This window comes from Hemiscyllium ocellatum, unplaced genomic scaffold (assembly GCF_020745735.1).
Source record: "Hemiscyllium ocellatum isolate sHemOce1 unplaced genomic scaffold, sHemOce1.pat.X.cur. scaffold_249_pat_ctg1, whole genome shotgun sequence".
Taxonomy (NCBI): Eukaryota; Metazoa; Chordata; class Chondrichthyes; order Orectolobiformes; family Hemiscylliidae; genus Hemiscyllium; species Hemiscyllium ocellatum.
Window position 1 is genome coordinate 614,227 of NW_026868110.1, and position 12,062 is coordinate 626,288.

Here is a 12,062-nt window from a genome sequence, read left to right on the forward strand (position 1 = left end):
AGTTTCAAAAAAATGTTCAAAGCCGGCCATTCCCGCGAGCAACAGTGATGCGATCCGTGGCTTTGCGAAATGGAAAGGTGCCCATGACCAACGTGTGCGACTATTCGGTTTCCCTCCTGTGATGACACTGGAACATTTACCCTCAGGTTCTCGTGGACATTTAATGAAGGCATTCTTATTCCTCCAGATCAAAAGCTTGCACCTTATTTCGGCTGAAGAGAGATCAATTTTCAAATGCGTAATAAATGCCAGCATTTCCCTCAAGCCAGGTAGGACTTGAACCTACAGTCGCCTGATCCGTAGTCAGGCGCGTTATCCATTGCGCCACTGGCCTGACGCACAGACGGCTGTATAAGAGCCGTGATGTTAGCACGACATGATTAATAGCAGTGATGTGCACGAATTGAACAAGCAACAAAGATAATCACTGTCACTGCTTCAGTCCAATCTTCACCACTTTTCAAAGCAGGTTTTTGTTCCAAAAAAGGACACGGATATCCATTATTTTCGTATCTGAAACATTTACAGCAAGGTAAAGGACGGAGGTGTTCATGGGGTACACTTTCCCATCAATCCAAATCACTGATAGAGACAAAAGTCTCCCAAAAACACCACATCCTCCTGGACAACAACAATGATTTCAAACAATATCATTTATTTCCATCTCTGTTCACACTACAGATAGGTAAACCAACAGTGACCTGATAAATTAAAACAAGATAAAACTGAACCAGGAATAGCGGAGGCTGACTGGGGTCTGTTTCTGGGAAGGAGACTCAGGCTATCTTTGGCTTCATTGGCGAGCCCAGAGCCACTGTGTTTGGGTCCAGAGTCATATAATGACCAAAGATGAAACCTCTAACTGGCCTCTAGCACCTGGTGCTTCCCTCCCCTTTCGCCCTCACTCACCAACTAACGATTGAAGACGACAACATTTCGTTCCAATGATCACTCGCCGCAAGCATGCTCTCCAATCATGTTAACCCTGTGCTTGCTGCAGGACCCATCCGAACTGATGATGTATAATGCCCATCAGCGTAGAAGAGGCAATTCTACATGACCAAGCTGTAGGTATTGGTGCTCCAACGAATCAGAGAAACTCATGGGCGCGTTGGGGGCTCTGATCAATCATAGAATGCTCTTGGGCTCAACAAATCTATCCAGAATTTCCACATCCCAACGCTCAATCAAACTTCGCTTGAAAAATTCTTCCAGGTCAAAACACAATTGTTAATGATGACTCTGTTCCCTTTCCCGCAGGTGAAAGTGAGGGCTGCAGATCCTGGAGATCAGAGTCAGCATGAGAGTGGTGCTCATGCAGACGTCTTCTTACCCCATCTAAAAAAATTTGCAGACAGTTCACCACAGTTTTCTATGAACAATTCTCTATGAACAATTCTATTTTATCTTTCCTGAATGAAACACATATTTTTTTCACGTGGTACATCATTTTGTCTGGTATGACCGTTTGCAACATCTGTCACACAGCTTTAAACGGTAATCCTGTCAGTACTGAATTAATTTACAAAACTTTCGCATGGCAAACTGAAAGTGTGCATACCTTTTAAAGATGAGGAAATATGTCTGACTGTCTGAATGTGACTTGGATATGCTCACTGGTGACAGGATGCGGTGGAAGGTATACATTCTTTTCCACTTTCACCAATATTCTATTCCACTGAACTCCACAACTTGTCAGCAAAATGCAGGATATTTTCTGTCGCAACCCTCTGGACCAGTATTCCTTGCATCCCAACAATTGCCCAGACAACACCATTCCATGAAATTACAGAAGTTGCGGCTTTACCACCTGGTAGGGTACCATCAAGTATTGCATGCAACTCTGGTCACTGAATTTTGGAAAAATGTGAAATCTCTGGAAAGGGTTAAAAGGAGGTTTACTAGGATGGTGACAGGTGTGAATCGAAAGTCTTATGAGCAAAGTCTGAGGAGACTGAGGTTGTTTTCGTTGGAGAGAAGAAGGTTGACAGGTGACTTAATCATAATTTATATGATTATCAGAAGGTCAAATAGAGTGAAGAGTGAGAGCCTCTTTCCTCAGATGGCGAAGGCCAACACGAGGAGCTACAGCATTAAATTGAATGCCGATTGATTTAGGACAGATAACTGTGCTAATGTCTTCACACAGAGAGTAGTACCGGCGTGGATCAGCCTGTCTGCAACAGTCGTAGACTCACTGAATGTGAATTGGACATATATATGGATAATAATGTAACGAGGAAGGTTAGATAGGCATCACATTTTTTTCACAGGTCAGTGCAAGATCGAGGACCGAAGGGCCAACTGCACTGTAACGTTCTAATGCTTAAGCCAGAGGACCTGCTGGGTTACCATACCTCTCCTCACTGTGTGACTTTCCAGACACTGTTTTTAGTGATTGGTCAGCACTACTTTCAATCCAGGCAACTGTATTTCCTCCTCTGAATTTTATCACTGCACAATGGGGAGAGAAAAACAGAGTCAGTGACAAAGCTGAGATCACCGACGTTCTGTATAGAATCAACAAAAGTTATCTTGATCTTCCACTCTCCTGTGACTTCAATATTACACTGTGTTCCCAAGGCACTATTTCAGACTCTGGTCTGCTGCTGTGCTCCTTCAAGGCACAGCACAAGCTGGAAGAACGGCGCCTCATTTTCTACTGACAGACTGTGCAGTCTTCAGGACCCAGCATCGATTTCAATCATTTCAGACCCGTCCGCCTTCTTTCACATTATTTTCGCACCCGCATATCCCATTAGTTTCAAAAACGGATCATTGGACTCGAAACATTAACTCTCCTTTCTCTCCATAGATGAAAAAGAGCTGTTGAGTTTTGTTGAGACATTTTGTCTTTTCTTCAGAGAACGTTTTTCCATTGAAGGTTGCAGGAAGCGTCTGATTCCAGGAGAAGATGTTCTGAGGAGATGATAAGAATGACAAAGGGCTGGAACATTTCCACTGCAAAGGTAGACGAGCCAGCCTGGGGCTGTTTATCCAAGTGCAGAGAAAGCTGTGTGAGAAACTGATTAACGTGCACATATTATGAAGAAGAGAGATATGTGTGACAGAAATGAGCATGTTTTGGGAAGTAATAATACGCAGTAGCACAGATTAAAAGCAAGAGACAAGCGATTAAGCGGAAATTTAGAATAAATAATTTCAAACAGACAGTGGTATTTGTCTGGACTTCACTATCTGAAAGTGTGGCATAGCTACATGTCAGTAGAATATTTCAGCAGTGTGTAGCCAAACACTTGAATAGCCAGAGCACACTTGGATAAGCACCTGGTACTGGAAAGCGTGACGAAGTAAGACCTACGTGAGATGGGAGTCCCGAGGCAAAGGCAACCCTGTGTGCTTAAAAATGCCTGCTTGCGCGGCTCTGTGGCGCAAGAGAAAGCCCTTTGGATTTCCTCGTGATTGCTGAAGTTGACATTCCAAGATCATCGATTTGCGTCTCAGCAGCATCGTGGTTTAGTTCTTGGTTTGATATGTGATCAGACCAGACTCGGCTGCTCCATTGCAAAACCTGCAATATTGGAGCAGGAACCCAAATGCCTTGAAACGGACCTTCTTTATTCGCACAAATGAACAATTTCGATGTCTATTGAAGATAGAGCTCGATTATTATATCTGTTAGCCAGTAGGAAACACGATGATGTTGAAAGGCTGTAAAAGAAATATTAACATACTGGCTCAGCCATGATGATATCGAATGGCGGGGCGGGGCAGGAGCGGTGTGAAGAATGGCCTTCTCATGTTCCGTCCTGACTGGGCTGTTTCTGGCCCAGGTCTTTAAACACTAACGTAATGAGGGCAATGCGAATCTACATCAAGAAATATTAAGGTCTCACTTGTACCTCGCTGCCCTCTCGGCTGGATTAGACAAATCCTGTCGCAGCTTCAGATCAGAAAGTGGAGATTTCTGATTGCTCTGTCAGGCTGATCAGAGGCTTCCAGGTGGACCAATGGAACAGGCGTCCACGTGGATTCTGGGGATTCAGGGGTAGACTCGCCCTTGCAAGGCTGGAATTCTGATCAAGGTAATGGATATGAATATCTGACATTTTGAATATTACTCTGGATTCTTGCTACTTTGCACTGTGGTGGCATAGTGGTTCATTGATTAGCATTGCTGCCTCACAGTCTTGGGCAACTGACTGTGTGGATTTTGCATGTTCTCCCCGTGACTGAGTGGGTTTGCTCTGGGTACTCCGGTTTCCTCCCTCAATACTAAGATATACAGGTCATTTCAATTGGTCATGTTAAATTTCCAGTAGTGTTCGGTGCATCTGTCAAAGGGAAATGGGTCTGGGTGGGTTGGGCCGTAGGGCCTGTTTCAACACTGTAGGGAATGTAATCTAATCTAAACTGGAATTCAATTAGATCTTGCATAGCATTGCGCTTTGTATACTATTTGTACAAACCATGCCACGTCCTCTTGGATGTCGTAAAGCTGAAGATTATTGAAGTTGTGTGCAATGTTGGTCAATGTGTCATATGAACTTTCCAAACGAACTTGGTGCAGTGTCAGTGATTCGAATTCTGTGACGAAGTGAAACTGATGGAAGGAAAATCCCAGTACAGTAGTGACCAAAAATTGCCCGTGATCAATGCAGGAAGCCACGGTAAACTTATATTCAGTAACCCCTCCCCCATTCACCTATTGTACTCTATGCCATTTTCTCACCCCCCTCCCACCCCGCCCCCGCCATCCTCTAGCTTATCTCTCCACGCTTCAGGCTCTCTGCCTTTATTCCTGATGAAGCGCTTTTGCCCCAAAACGTCGATTTCGCTGCTCCCCGGATGCTGCCTGAACTGCTGTGCTCTTCCAGCACCACTAATCTAGAATTATATTCAATAACATCTTTTTCACCACGTTTTTCTCTGTCCTTTTCCTGAACCTGATGTGTCATAATGGATGATCAATAATCAGTACAATCACCTCTGATGTGTGTTTCAATTCAGATCCACAGCACAAAATTGAGTAATTGAATTTCTGGCCTCAGTGGCAAGAACAGGAGCCGTTGAACGTCCTCTGACATCAGCTCCATTGGGGAAATTGATCAGGTTTCCGTGCTTCTATAGCAGACTGGAGGTGTCTGAGCTGCCGAAGTTGAGAGATTGATCCACGCCAGGCGCTGATTTCACTGATATTGGCCAGGATGATTGCAACATCAGGCTGAGAACAGCTCGAGGACCGAATATTACTGTACAATAAAGGCTCTTTGGCCCTTGATGCAACACCCAACGCGATCCTAATCAAATGTCAAACCGAATGACATTTTATAATTATGACTCAAAAGATTATCCCCGATCATTGAAAAGCCCTAAAAGTTAATGCATCTCCGACTGTTGAATCCTAGGCGTTCTGCACCTTTTCTACTCACTGAGAATAGAACATGCCTCGGCATCTATCAGCCGCAATTTAAAGCTGTGTGCCCTTGTGCCAACCATCACCATTTGTAAAAAACATGTCCTTCACTGTCCACCTTAAGCAAGCATCTGATCATCTTGTATGTCTCTATTAAATCATCTCTCAAACTTCTTCTCTCTGTCATAAACAGCCCGAGTTCCCCCAGTCTCTCCTCGTAAAACTTGCCCTCCAAAAAAGTCAGAACCGCAGTTAATCTCCCCTGCACCCTTGCCAATGATTGCACATCCGTCCGATGATGTGGCGATCAGAACTGTATGCAATTCCACAATGTGGCCACCAGAGAATTTTGGAGTGCAACATGACCTCATGGCTCTGAAACTCAACCTCTCTCCCAATAAATCAATCATTCCGTGCTCCTTCCAAACAAACTTGTCAACACGGGTGGTAACTTGCAGCGTTTTTTGCACAGTAGCGCCGAGGTCTCTCTGCTCAGCTTAACTTCCAAGAACATTACTTTGAGCCCAGAACACTTTCTTCTTATTGCTGCTTCCAAAGTGAATGACCTCACATTTTCCAACATTAATTTCTATTTGACCCCACTGAGCTCAGCTCTGCAGGTTATTCATGTCCCACTGCAACCTGCAGTAACTTTTGGCACTGTTGAGAACTCCATTGAGTTTCGTGTCATCGGGAAATTTACTGACCCATCATTCCACGCCTTAATCCAGGTTATTTATAAAAATGACAAACAGCATTGGACCGGAAAAAAAATCTTCTGCGAAACCACTAGTTTCTGAAATCCAGAACAAATAATTCCCATCAACTACCCATTCTGTCTTCTTTCAGCTAGCCAGTTTCTGATCCAAACCAATAAAAAAAAACCTTCAATCATACGCCTATGTATTTTATGCAGTAGCCTACCGTGGGGAATATTACCAATGCCTAAGTGAAAACTATATCCACCATTTTAGTCGCTTCACCCTCATCCACCTAATAGCTCAAATTCTCAAAGAGCTCAATCAGGTTCGTGAAGCACAAACTACTCTTCACAAAATCGAATTGACTATCCCGAATCAACTTTTTCCTTATTAGATGATCATAAGTCCCATCTCTCATAACTTTTTCCAACACTTTATCTACAAGGAAACTGAGGCTCAATGTTCTTAAATTATCAAAGTTCTCCTCCTCTTCTTGGAGAAGGGGTCAATATTTACTAATTTTGAGTCTTCTCGCAGTTATAGTTAAAGTTATAGTTAAATGTCTCCACCCATGATTCCCAGAGAATCCTAGGATACATCCCATCAAGCCCAACGGACAGATCTTTTTTCACACTTTCAAGAATTGCCAACACAAACTCCTTACGAACATTAATTTCGTGTATTCTAATAGGTTGTATCACAATATTCTCCTCGACAGCATTGCCTTTTTTCAATTGTGACACAGATGAAAAGGTCCCACCTATTCCGATCATCAAAGTGCTCACTTCCCTCCACATCGAACAGATTGGTACATTACCCTGTACCAATTCCAATGTGGCTTTGCTTCTTGTTGGCCTGACTATATGCTATGTCAGGAAATCCTCCTGCACACATTGGACAAAAACTTACCGATCAGATTTACTCAAACTATAAACTTTCCAATCATTATTGGTAAAGTTAAAATTCCCCATAACAACTACCTGTTATTTTCGCTCCTATTCAGAATCAGCTTTGCAATCTTTTCCTCTACATCTCTGGAATGCTTCAGTGGGCTATTGAAAACTCCATTTACAGTGACCTCTCCTTTCCTGAGTCTAATATCAGACCTTTCTAGCACAGTAGACTCCGTAGAGTGAACGTCAAATATTCTTTTCGCTCCCGTAATGCTGTCCTTGGCTAATCATGCCACACCTCGCCCTCCTTAGCCACCTTTCTTGTTCTTACTGAAAAATCGAAACTGCAGCACTAGGAACTCCCAGTCCATTCACTGCCATTCATGTCTCTGAAATGGGCACAACGTCGAACTCCCAGTTAAAAACCCATGTTCTAAGTTCATCTACCTTATTCCAGATGCTCCTGGCGATGAAGTAAACACACTTGGAACCATCTTCATCCTTGCCAATACCCTCTTGCAAACCTAGTTATGTCCTCACTACTCAAAACCTCCTGTAAAACTGACCTGCAATTCATGTCCCCATTGTGCTGCTGAGTTCACGTAAACCTTCCGGAAGAGCATTAGCAAATTATCCCCCCTCCCCTCACCACCCCCTGAATATTGGTTCTCCTGTGGTTCAGGTAAAAACTATCCTATTTTGTTGAGGTACCACCTACTTCAGAATAAGACACAATTGTCCAGGTATCCAAATCCTGCTCCTCTGTATCATCCCGGTAGCTTTATTTTCAAAAGCTCTCTACCTATTCTTCATCTCTGCACGACGTGTCATGGGTAACAAATCAGAGAGAACAAATCTGTTTGATCTAGATCGAAGATGTCACTCTGGCCCACTGAATTTCAGCCTTATAGGAATTTCACCATTTCTTACCAATGTTGTTGTTTCATATGTGGACCATGACTTAAGAATCGCACAAATACAATGCGAGACATTACAAGCCCTGGGAGCTGGGAGGCAACATACCAGTCATAAGTGTGTCCCCACCCACTGAATTTGCAATCTGTTTCTCTCACGATGAAGTCTCCAAAAATAATGCTCTCTTCCTGTCCCCCAATCTCTTTTGAGCAATAGGAACAAACTCTGTGCGAGAGACCTGTACCCCATGTGTTACCCCTCCTAAGTCATTCCCCCTCAAAAGTATCAATAACGGTATGCTATGCTTATAACCTCATTGCATACCTGAGGTGTTACGGCCTGCCAAAAACTCCTCTCAATTATCTCCTCAGTCTCCCGAATAATCCAACGTCCAGCTCCCGTTTCCATAAACATTTACCAAGAGACTAGAGTTGGATGCACTTCCCACAGATACAGATACTTGGGACATTACTAGTGACTCTTGCCTCCCACATTCTACAGGAAGAACATTCATTTGGCTGACCATCAATTCCCAACGTTCTGAATTCTTACACACCGACACACACACACACACACACACACACACACACACACACACACACACACACACACACACACACACACACACACACACACACAGCAATAGAACGTTGAAAAAAGCAGCATTCACTCTAAAGATCTAACTTCTGATTTTCTGGAGTGGCCTGCCCTTGGGAAATGCCTCCGTTACATGCGACCACACAGAAATATTCCCGAGGAGAATATCCAACTCTTAATAGAGATACAGGGTGATGTTTGAGACGGATTCGATTTCCCAAACCGCTCATCATACCCTGTGTTAAATTGTGAAAAGGACGCTTATATCGTTTCATGTTATTGCAATTGCTTTAAACTCATACAGGTTATTAAAACAAGACAAAAAGAATGATATTTATCTCTTTGGATATTTTCAATGTTGTTGGAAAAATTCGAATCGAAATGATATATATTATTTTTAAATTACTACTGTGAAGCTTAGAGAATTCAAACAGGAATATGTTTCGAGTCTTGTCACGGGATATTTTCGGGTGAGATAAGTGAGCAGCAAATTCACTCCATACCTCCTCTGTGATTGCAACCAAATTTCCAATGCAACAGATGAAAAAAATTGTGTGTTTCTCAGCAGGTCAGTTCCACCTCACTATGGCATAATATCCCTTTGATTCTCGCCATCATCGAATAGATTAGGTGAGTGGGGATATCAGGATCGTAATGGTAAAATGAGACGTTGCGAGAATTAATCCCACAATATTGGGAACACTTTGTATCATAAAACAGTTATGCAGCAGATTGAGCTAAGCAGCTTCCCTTTAATGCTGAGCTAAAACAAATAGCTCAGTTCTTTTAAAATTTATAGAAGTTCACTTACATCGAGCTGCTAAACCGTTCATAATAATTTTCACATTTAGTCGTATTCAGTTGCATGTGTTATACAATTACTTTCCAATTAACGTTAACCAATTGGAGAGTGTGTACTTAACACAACCCCATCCCTGCAGAGCAGACCCTCTCTCCCCATTAAATTCATTCCTTGTGTGTCTGTACGCGCCTGAAATTACTTTTCTCTGAAAAAAAGAACTGAGTCCCAATTTCAAAAACATTACAATGAAAAAAAACAAGCCATGCTCCAAACCTTTCTTTATCATTCATCACTGGTTTCGAAGTTTTAAACTCCAGTTTTAGAGCCATCTGTATGAGGAAATTTTCTTCCTGTCTCACCAAATTCACATCATCTGGAAAATTTCCGTATGGACACAAATCACTTTTTCCTGGTTTCAGGCCACGCGATCTATTTGTCTGCTCCACCTCCCCATGAAATCCCGCCTTGTCTTTTCTAAAGGCTTTCTCCCGCAGGATCTCAGTGGATTCCTTTGCAATGTTTTTATTTCCAAGTAAACGCTGTTCATTCTTCCTGACGTCTTCTGTTCCAGGCATATCCCTCCATGTGTTTTGCCAGGTCTTTATATCCCAGTAAAGTCCGTCTTCATAAAGAATGCTGTGTCCATTTCAACACAGGCAAACCCACTCTAATGGTGTATAATGCCATTACCAGTGTAGGGAGGATGGAGCTATTTCAGTCACAGGTGATTCGGTTGGTTGTCGCATCATGGATCAATCCCTCACCGGAAGTGACTGTTATTTCTCACGTTTCTCCCTTCTCTGAAAATTATGAGTGGGTAAACAGGCAAAGTCTTTTCCCTGAGGTGGGGTAGTCCAGAACTAGTGGGCATAGGTTGAGGATGCGAGGAGTAGGTTATAAAAGAGGCCTAAGGGGCAACCATTTCACACAGAGTGCGGTAGTGCATGGAGAGAGCAGCCAGAGGAAGTGGTGGAAGCTGGTGCAATTGCAGCATTTAACAGGCAATTGAATGGTAAATGAATAGGAAGCATTTGGAGGGGTATGGGCCAGGTGCTGGCAGGTGGACAAGATTGCTTTGGGATATCTGGTCGGCATGGACGGGTTGGACCGAATGGCCTGTTTCTGTGCTGCACAAGTTCAGAAAAAGGCCACTTAATGCAACAAACCCACACCGACCCTACAGGGAACAGTCCTCCCAAAACAATTGCCTAGCTTATGTCTTCTCTCCATTCGCTCCTGAATTAGTCAACTTACCTACAGTGTACCCAGTTGGTGTCAAAGTAGGTGTCTGGCGCTGTCAGGCAGTAGCGCTAACCAGTGAGCCACTGTGCGGTCCTGCAGCAAAATTGCAAGTCACATGCAAACGCAAGTGAAATGCAATTCCTATCAGAGATGCTCTGCTTCTGTTATTTTTCCTAACAGGAACAATAAATCCTGATTCCCTGACTAGGAAATGAACCCAAACCACAATGGTGGAAGTGCTGAATCATAAACGCTAATCGACCAGTTTGCACGGCTGGTGCAAATGCATCTTCTGTTAACATAATAGCTTTGTTTATCTGCGATGAGAAGTTTCTTTAAAAAAAGATGTTCGTGACACACGTGGTTTTACAGCATAGAATAATGCACGATGTCAGTTCCACTCATCAAACGGCCGTACATTCTCATTTCCAGTTTGCTGTGCTTGGCCCGCAGTCTGGCGCCTGAAGTGTTCATCTCAATGAGACTTTCCCTGCAAACCATTAACCTCAAATGAAACAATATATGGGAGTGAAGTCAGATTCGGTTAGATTTGTTCATGACCCGATAGAGAACTGAACCCCATTTTCACCTGTAAAGGTAAATATAGAGACACACCTGGCGAGAGTGACAAAGGCCTCCGGAGAGACCGACTTCATGAGTAATTTCACCATTTGGCTTCTTCTTCCTTCACTTTAGACTTTAAAACCAGAGCCTGTTTACGTAAGTAAAGGGGTAATCAGGCCGTAGGCTGCCATTCGATGACAGGCTCAAAAATGAAGAATTGATGCATGCTCAAAGTAAACCTTCTGAGGCAGCGTGGCTTCCTGTGATCTTGTTGCCTCCTGCCTATTTACTTCTTAGTTGTTTAGTCGCTACATAAGGAACAGAATCATTAATCCGGTTACCCGTGTGTTTCCTCTGCCACTGTTTCCACGCTGCTGTCCGGCTTCCACAGTCTCACGTTGTTCCTCCTGCCAAACTGGAGCATTCTTCGCGTCAGCTGCGTGTTATTCTCATGTTCATTGAAGTGGAACTGCAAACTCAAACAGATTAGCCCTGGAGAAAATGGCTTCATTCTGAACAAAGAATTCTGAACAACAGTGAGAAAGCACGCTCGGATGTTTGCTGCAGTATATGTGCGAAACACAGCAAAGTCCCAGTGGGACTCGAGCTCATGGCCACTGGCAAACAAGGTTACAGCTCTAATCACTGAGTTGCAGAGCCATGTGCGAAAGTGGCGCTTTTATACTGACATAAAAATGATGACCTACCGCAGAACAAGCTCCATCAACCGAGGTTTGTGATGCAAACTGAGATTTGTGGTGTAAAATACCACTTGAAACCTACTCGTTTGATCATTTGTTTGATATAACACTTTGTCAGCTTTGCAATAACTCGTTGTACGACTGCGATCAAGATGTGCTTAAACTCCAGTCAGAGGAAAACCTTTGAAGTTTCCATTAGGTGAAAGGCACGATACAATGTTACTGCCGTTGATTTGAACACGTATCACAGTTTTCTTCATCACTTGGTGA

At 43.3% G+C, this 12,062-nt stretch overlaps 1 non-coding gene across 1 annotated transcript; it reads right to left on the minus strand.

Annotated features, from left to right (window-relative positions):
* Window positions 1-261: 261 nt before the first annotated feature.
* On the minus strand, window positions 262-334 carry trnar-acg (transfer RNA arginine (anticodon ACG)). Its single transcript has one exon. It is a non-coding gene; the product is annotated as a tRNA-Arg (tRNA).
* Window positions 335-12,062: the final 11,728 nt, after the last annotated feature.